This window comes from Octopus sinensis, unplaced genomic scaffold (assembly GCF_006345805.1).
Source record: "Octopus sinensis unplaced genomic scaffold, ASM634580v1 Contig03026, whole genome shotgun sequence".
NCBI classification, from domain to species: domain Eukaryota; kingdom Metazoa; phylum Mollusca; class Cephalopoda; order Octopoda; family Octopodidae; genus Octopus; species Octopus sinensis.
In genome coordinates this window covers 26,098-34,943 of record NW_021826199.1, presented here as the reverse complement: position 1 = coordinate 34,943, position 8,846 = coordinate 26,098, and the positions used below count along the sequence as shown (strand labels likewise).

The 8,846-nt window shown below is 38.4% G+C and overlaps 1 long non-coding RNA gene across 1 annotated transcript; it reads right to left on the bottom strand.

Annotated features, from left to right (window-relative positions):
* Positions 1 to 278: 278 nt before the first annotated feature.
* Positions 279 to 8,309, bottom strand: LOC118760979. Its single transcript, XR_004997074.1, has 2 exons — positions 8,252 to 8,309; positions 279 to 379 (listed from the first exon to the last, which is right to left on the bottom strand). It is a non-coding gene; the product is annotated as an uncharacterized LOC118760979 (long non-coding RNA).
* Positions 8,310 to 8,846: the final 537 nt, after the last annotated feature.

Here is an 8,846-nt window from a genome sequence, read left to right as displayed (position 1 = left end):
GTAACCATCGGTCTTAGGATTTCATAAACAACAGATCTACATTTCAAATTGGAAATTATTAATTAAGATTTGGAAAATATTAATTAAGACGAGCAAATTATATTTTCCTAATATTACGGTTCTGCTTCGAAACACTGTCACACCGAGAGGTTCACATAATTCTATTATTTTACATTGTTATTAGTAATATTATTAACGTCAATGTTTGCCGACTTACCGTATTCAGATATTAACAACGACTAATTAACTGCTAATTAATCACCGTGATTAATATTTTCGATGCTTCGTGGTTCAAGTGTTGAAGAGGTTATTTCCCTTTAAACGATTGTATTTCATCAATTCTCCAATAGATGGCTCTGCTGACTGGCTACATTCGTACCTGCCCTTTTAAGGTGATACTATCACCTGGGCTTGTGTTGTGTCATTACCATTGCTTTTTGACCCTTTTGTTACCAACCCGGCTGAAACCGCCTATGGCTCTGTAGTACAAATGTTTTGTTTTTATAAGTTTTGAATTAAAATCTTCCATTAAATCTTCGCCACAATGGCAATGTTTCGTTTGTAGTAGCACGCTTGTAGCACGTTTCCGTCGATTTCCGTAAAAAACTTTTATTTTTTTACATATGGCTTTGCGGGAACATTTGAAGTAATGAGAGCGAAAGAGACTAAGAGGAAGCGATTTTATGAGGAGGAAATTTCTTTTGAAGTTATCAAAGCATTGATGTACATGTGTGTGTGTGTGTGTTTGATGGGGTGTGGGAGACAGACAGTATGTTGTGTAAGTGAAGTGCTTCTGTTAGTGTGTGCGAAGAGACAGAGAGAGTAATGTGTGAAAGAGAGAGATAACTGAAATTTTTTACTTGGTGTATGTGTATATGTATGTCTGCATGTATGTGTGTATGTATCTATGTACGTGTGTGTGTAAGTATGTGTAAAACATTACACTGAATCGGCCATACATACATACATACACACATACTTACACATACATGAAGACATACATATACACATACACCGAGTAAAAAATTTCAGTTATCTCTCTCTTTCACACACACTAACAGAAGCACTTCACTTACACAACATACTGTCTGTCTCCCACACCCCATCAAACACACACACACATGTACATCAATGCTTTCATAGCTTCAAAAGAAATTTCCTCGTCATAAAATCGCTTCTTCTTAGTCTCTTTCGCTCTCATTACTTCAAATGTTCCCGCAAAGCCATATATAAAAAAATAAAAGTTTTTTACGGAAATCGACGGAAACATGCTACTACAAACGAAACATTGCCGTCACAATTTATGTTCCTAACATTAGCTGAATGATAACTAAGTTATTTTACTAAATTCCTTGCTATCATCATCATCATCATTTAGCGCCCGCTTTCCATGCTAGCATGGGTCGGACGGTTCAACTGCGGTCTGGGAAGCCAGAAGGCTGCACCAGGCCCAGTCTGATCTGGCAATGTTTCTACGGCTGGATGCCCTTCCTAACGCCAACCACTCTGTGAGTGTAGTGGGTGCTGTTTACATGCCACCAGCACAGGTGCCAGACGGGGCTGGCAACAGCCACGATTGGATGGTGCTTTTTACATGCCACCAGCACGGGGGCCAGGCGAGGCTGGCTATATTTAAAGTAACTGGAAGAAACACAGAGCACCTCAAAATAAATACAGTAATGGAAGGGTTAAGTGGAACAGTATCAGTACTTTGCAGGTCACACCAACAACAGTACTTTTTACATGGCCCCAGCACCAGGGCTCTTTCAATGGCTCCAGCCCCTGCACTTTTTCCATAGCACCATCACTAGTGCTTATTACATGGTAAAAGCACCAGTACTTTATACGTGGCTCCAGCACAAGTGCCTTGTATGTGGCTCCAGCACCTATGTGTTGTACATGAGACTGGCATTTGCGCTCTTTGGGTGACACCAGCTCAAGGCCTGTATATTTGGCAACATCATAATTTGTTTTTATGTGGTACCACCACCAAGTACGCTGGAAGACAAAAAACCCCCACAACTGTGGGGGTAGAAAAGAAGTTTTGAAAGGGTGGGACTTTGTGCCAGTGAAAAGATTTAAGGTATAGAGGAGACAGTGTTTCGATATAGAGTAACAAAACAAACACAAAATGGTTAGTCTAACATTTTATTCATTGTTCTTTATTAACAAATTCCTCAAAATACAACCACAGGCATTTTCAGTAATCAAGTCGTCTCAGAGTCAATACTTTTACAGATGATAACTTTAGGTTCATACTGACAGTATTGAAGTTAATGATGTCAAAGTTGACAAGGGGGGGAAAGACCCTAATTTTTTAAAAGACAAAATAGATTTAATTATCATCATGTAGAAGACTTTTACGGATTCCATGGACAGCGAGGCTCACCAATGGAGAAGTTCTTAAGCAGATCAGGCCGAAACTGTCGCTAGAAGCTAGGATCACCAAGCATAGAATGGCATATTTCGGTCATATTATGCGGAGAAAATCCCTGGAGAAGGACATCATGCTCGAATGGTCAGTGGCAAGAGAGGAAGAGGCCGACCAAGAACCTGCTGGCTTGACACCATCAAGAGTGATACCGGAATGGACATAGCCAATCTGAAAGATGCGGCCCAGGATAGAACTGACTGGAGGACACTTATCCAACAAGTGACCGAGAGTCGACTTTGACTGAGCGGATAGATAGATTGATAGATATTATATATACGGAATGGTCAGTGGCAAGAGAGGAAGAGGCCGACCAAGAACCCGCTGGTTTGACACCATCAAGAGTGATACTGGAATGGACATGGCTGATCTGAAGGAAGTGACCCAGGATAGAACTGACTGGAGGACACTGATCCAACAAGTGACCGAGAGTCGACTTCGACTGAGTGGATAGAGAGAGAGTAAATATTGACACTGATTCGGTTACAACTGCATGTGAGTTTTTCAAAAGAGCGATTTACCACAGACGTCACTTCTCTCCTGTCAGAATGCAATCACGTAGTTAAGTTAGATAACATTACAATATAATGTTATGAGTGACTGTGTGGTAAGTAGCTGCTAACCAACTACATGGTTCTGGGTTCAGTCCCACTGCATGGCATCTTGGGCAAGTGTCTTCTGCTATAGCCCCGGGCCGACCAAAGCCTTGTGAGTGGATTTGGTAGACGGAAACTGAAAGAAGCCTGTCGTATATATGTATATATGTAAGTGTGTGTGTTTGTGTTTGTCCCACTAGCATTGCTTGACAACCGATGCTGGTGTGTTTACATCCCTGTCACCTAGCGGTTCGGCAAAAGAGACCGATAGAATAAGTACTGGGCTTACAAAGAATAAGTCCCGGGGTCGATTTGCTCGACTAAAGGTGGTGCTCCAGCATGGCCGCAGTCAAATGACTGAAACAAGTAAAACAGCCTAAGTTGACGTCAGTACAGTGTTTACACCAGACAGGTACGTTTCATGTTTATTATAGTTGTAATTTACAATACCTGGCCACTTTTTGGGAAGAACTGGATAAATTTCAAACAACTTTAGACAAGGACTATACACATACCGACTGGTGTAATCAAATAAATTACTAAAGAGTGGAAGAGAGACTGGTGCAAAAAATTTGAACACAGTCCTAGCAATAGTCTTATGAAGCAAGACAAAATTCACAAATTAAAGAAAATACTAGCATTGTACTTTATAAAAACATTTTTAATATATTACAATATAATATTATACACAGCAGAAGTAGATTTGTAAATCCATTTCAAGTAAATGGTGTTATTATAGATTACTTGACACCATGTTAGTTCTTGTAAAATAACCGACGCCTAAGTGATGTCACTATGGTGTTTACACCAGCCAGGTACGTTTAATGTTTATTATAGTTGGTAATTTACAATAACTGGCCACTTTTTGAGAAGAACTGGATAATTTTCAAACAACAAAAACTTTAGAATTATTGCATATAAGTTTTAATGATCGAAATATTTAAAAATGCTACTGAAACACAAGAAAAGCAGAGGTTTAAGGGGTCACTGGGGAAAGTACAGGTCACCCGACTCCTTTACCTATGAAGTTCATGCCTTAGGGGCTTCAGATACTTCCCATGAAAACTTGGGGTAGTCTTATACAGCAAGTATAGCTCAAACACACTTTTTAAATGGAAATCTTAGGCATCATCTTGTACACAGTCATTTTATACACCAGAAATATACGATAGATCTACGAGAGAAAGATTTAGCAGAGATATCACAACGACTGTTTCTGTAGAGTATGGAAATGTTCATGTATAGTTAAAACACCATTTCCCCAAAAATAATTACCACAGGTATTGGAACGTTATGGCTTCACTCTTGTATGTACCAACTTGTGTTTAGTTAAGGTACCACTTTGAGAGAATGATTTACCGCAGATATCACAAGAAAAGGGCTTCTCTCCTGTATGAACACGCTTGTGACTAATTAAACCACTATTTCTAAAAAATGTTTTACCACAGATATCACAGTGATGAGGTTTTCCCTCAGTGTGAATACGTAAGTGATAAGTCAACTGACTATTATAAAAGAATGATTTACCACAGATATGACAAGGGTATGGATTCTCTCCTGTATGAACACTTTTGTGACAAGTTAAAATGCTATTTCGAGAAAACGATTTACCACAAATATCACACTGAAATGGTTTCTCCCCAGTATGAATACGTTTGTGACGAATCAAATGGCTACTAGAAGAGAATGATTTACCACAAATATCACAATGGTATGGCTTCTCACCTGTATGTGTAAGTTGTGTTTATTCAAGTCCCCACTTTGAGAGAATGATTTATCACAGATATCACAATCATATGGCTTTTCTCCAGTATGAATACGTTTGTGACAAGTCAAATAATTATTTGTAGCGAAGGATTTACCACAGATATCACAATCATATGGTTTTTCTCCAGTATGAATACGTTTGTGACGAAACAAATTACTACTTTCAGAGAATGATTTACCACAGATATCACAATGATGTGGCTTTTCTCCTGTATGTGTATGTTTGTGTTTATTCAAGTCACTACTTTCAGGGAATGATTTACCACAAATATCACAATGATATGGTTTTTCTCCAGTATGAATATGTTTGTGACGAATCAAATGTCTATTTTCAGAGAATGATTTACCACAAATATCACAACGATATGGCTTCTCTCCTGTATGTGTATGTTTGTGTTTATTCAAGTCCCCACTTCGAGAGAATGATTTACTACAGGTATCACAATGATATGGCTTCTCTCCTGTATGAATACGTTTGTGACAACTTAATTGACTGCTTGTAGAGAATGATTTACCACAAATATCACAATGATATGGCTTCTCTCCTGTATGTGTAAGTTTGTGTTTAGTCAAGGCACCACTTTCAGAGAATGATTTTCCACAGGTATCACAATGGTATGGCTTCTCTCCTGTATGTGTACGTTTGTGTACAGTCAAGTGACCACTTTGAGAGAATGGTTTACCACAGATCTTACAGCGATATGGTTTCTCTACTGCATCAGGGTTTTTGCGTTTAGTTAAACGATTCATTATCAGAGAATAATTTATCGAACATGCAACAATTAAAGTGTCTCTTAAATTCCTATGAATATGTTTTATATAAAGAGGTTGATGTATTGATGAATGCTCCTTATAAATATATCGTCTTCCTTTAGTCAATAAAAGTTGATAAAAATATCAAAGGCACGTCTGGATGAAGTAATTTCTTTTATGTCAACAGGATGCAATATTCTGAAACAGGAAAAAAGAGCCAGTGAGATAAAGAGGATAGTTAAAAGATACAGTGATTCAACATTGGAAATATTCTTTCCTACTCTAGGTACAAGGCCCAAAAATTCTTGGAGACGGGGCTAGTCAATCAGATTGACCACAGTACACAACTGGTACTTAATTTATCGGACCCCAAAAAGATATACATATCTAGGCACAGGAGTGGTTGTGTGGTAAGTAGCTTGCTTACCAACCAGACGGTTCCGTGTTCAGTCCCACTGCGTGACACCTTGGGAAAGTGTCTTCTACTATAGCTTCGGGCCGACCAAAGTGGATTTGGTAGACGAAAACTGAAAGAAGCCTATCGCATATATATATATATATATATATATATGTGTGTGAGTGTGTTTTTCCCCCTAAAATCGCTTGACAATCGATGCTGGTATGTTTACGTCCCCGTTACATAGCAGTTTGGCAAAAGACACCGATAGAATAAGTACTAGGCTTACAAAGTCCTGGTGGTCGATTTGCTCGACTAAAAGACGGTGCTCCAGCATGACCTCAGTCAAATGACTGAAATAAGTAAAAAATATATATATACACACACACACACACACATATATATATATATATATATACGTATGTATATTTAAAAAGGGCGGCGAGCTGGCAGAAACGTTAGCACACCGGGCGAAATGCATAGCTGTATTTCGTCTGCCGTTAAGTGTTCTGGGTTCAAATTCCGCCGAGGTCGACTTTGCCTTTCATCCTTTCGGTGTCGATAAATTAAGTACCAGTTACGCACTGGGGTCGATGTAATCGACTTAATCCCTTTGTCTGTCCTTGTTTGTCCCCTCTATGTTTAGTCCCTTGTGGCTAGTGAAGAAATATATATATGTATATTTAAAGAGTAAACCACTAGGTGGTCGGCCGTATGCTAGAAGTAGATCACCTACGATCAATCTACAAAGAAAAGAATGTTCTCTAGAAGAAAATTCAGCGGACACCAGAACAATTAGGCGGGCAAGACATGAAAATTAAATAAAAAAACAGAATATATATATATATATGTATATATACATACACACGCACACTCACACACATATATCTATATACATACATATATATATATACATATATACATATATGTAATATGTATGTATATGTATAAAGGCGTTCCTTCGTTTTAGCTCGACAAAACCAAAACACAAGAATGTTTTTTATGAAATTCATGAAATTCTTTGTATATCCCCTCCTTTTCTCCCCTTTAGTGGGTTTTTAAAAAAACATGGACTAGCGATGCATAAACTTAGATTCTGTTTTCTGCTTGGAAATTTGCGGATTCTACATACACACCTGAAACAGGTAAGAACAAATATGCAAGGCTTTCTGTTGGCATAATTTCGTTATATCTATATTCCACACATACATAAGAACAGAACAGGCACACACACACACACGCACAGATACAGAGACGCATACACACACACACTGATTTCAAAAATTCCGCTCGCATCAAAGATTGCTGGCCCTGGGTCAAAGTCAAAATCCGATCCTACAACGACTACCTAGCAAAGTCAATAAAACGCAAAATAATCTTTTTTACACAAATTAAAAAATTTTTTAAACAAAGTAAATAAAACACAAATCAACGATCGACTAGTCACGACTATTTAGCGCGGATGCGCGCCCCGGGACCACTCTTCTTAAGTAGTACCCACACTCTTACAGTTCAAATTGCATCGAGATCGTCTTTGCCCTTTCTCCTTTCGGAATTGATAAGATAAAAAGCAGTAGAGCACCCGAGTCCATGACACAGACTTACGCCAACCCGCCAAATTTCAGACCGTGGGCCTAAAGTACAGAATATTATTATCATCGTCATTTTATTAACCCAGGAAGTATTCTAAGTCGAAGACGACCTCGGCGGTAAATCCTGACTTCAAAAACGGCCGAGGTCGACCTTGTCCCTTTTTCCATTCAAGGAATTCTGGGTTCCCTTTAAACGACATCCACTCGCATCAAAGATCGCTGACCCTGGGTCAAAGTTCAAAATCATTCCTATAATTAATATAACCTTAAAGCAAAGGTAAAATTAACTGCGTAGCTTTACCCTCCTTTTATAAAATAACTGGCTTTATATCACACGTAACCGTCGTTCTTAGGATTTCATAAACAACAGATCAACATTTCAGTTTGGAAATTATTAATTAAAATTAGGAAATTATTAATTAAGACGAGCAAATTATATTTTCCTAATGTTATGGTTCTGCTTCGAAACACTGTCACACCGAGAGGTTCACATAATTCTATTATTTTACATTGTTATTAGTAATACTATTAACGTCAATGTTTGCCGACTTACCTTACTCAGATATTAACAACGACTAATTAACTGCTAATTAATCACCGTGATTAATATTTTCGATGCTTCGAGGTTGAAGTGTTGAAGAGGTTATTTCCCTTTATATGATTGTATTTCATCAATTCTCCAATAGATGGCTCTGCTGACTGGCTACATTTGTACCGTTTCATGAATAATTTAAGGAACAAAGGAGTCAGTGTCTTTTTGACTGTGGCCATGCTGGAGCAGCGCCTTTAGTCGAGCAAATCGACCCCAGGACTTATTCTTTGTAAGCCTAGTACTTATTCTATCGGTGTCTTTTGCAGAACCGCTAACTTACAGGGACGTAAGCACACCAACATCGGTTGTCAAGCGTTGTTGGGGGGGGGGGGGGGGGGCAAATACATACATATATATATATATACGACGGTATTCTTTCAGTTTCCGTCTACAAAGTCCACTCACAAAGCTTTGGTCGGCCCGAGGCTATAGTAGAAGACACTTGCCCTAGGTGCCATGCAGTGGGATTGAACCCGGAACCATGTAGTTCGTAAGCAAGCTATTCACCAGACAGCTACTCCTAATCCTAGATATAGATTAACAAAATAAACACAAAATGTTTAGTCTAATTTTTTATTTGCTTTTCTTTATCAACAAATTCCTCAAAAACTAACTGCAGGCATTTTCATTAATTAAGTCATATCAGAGTCAATATTTTTACAGATGACAGGGAAAAAACAAGTCTTTTAGCAGGAAAAATGAACTGAAATATGGAGAT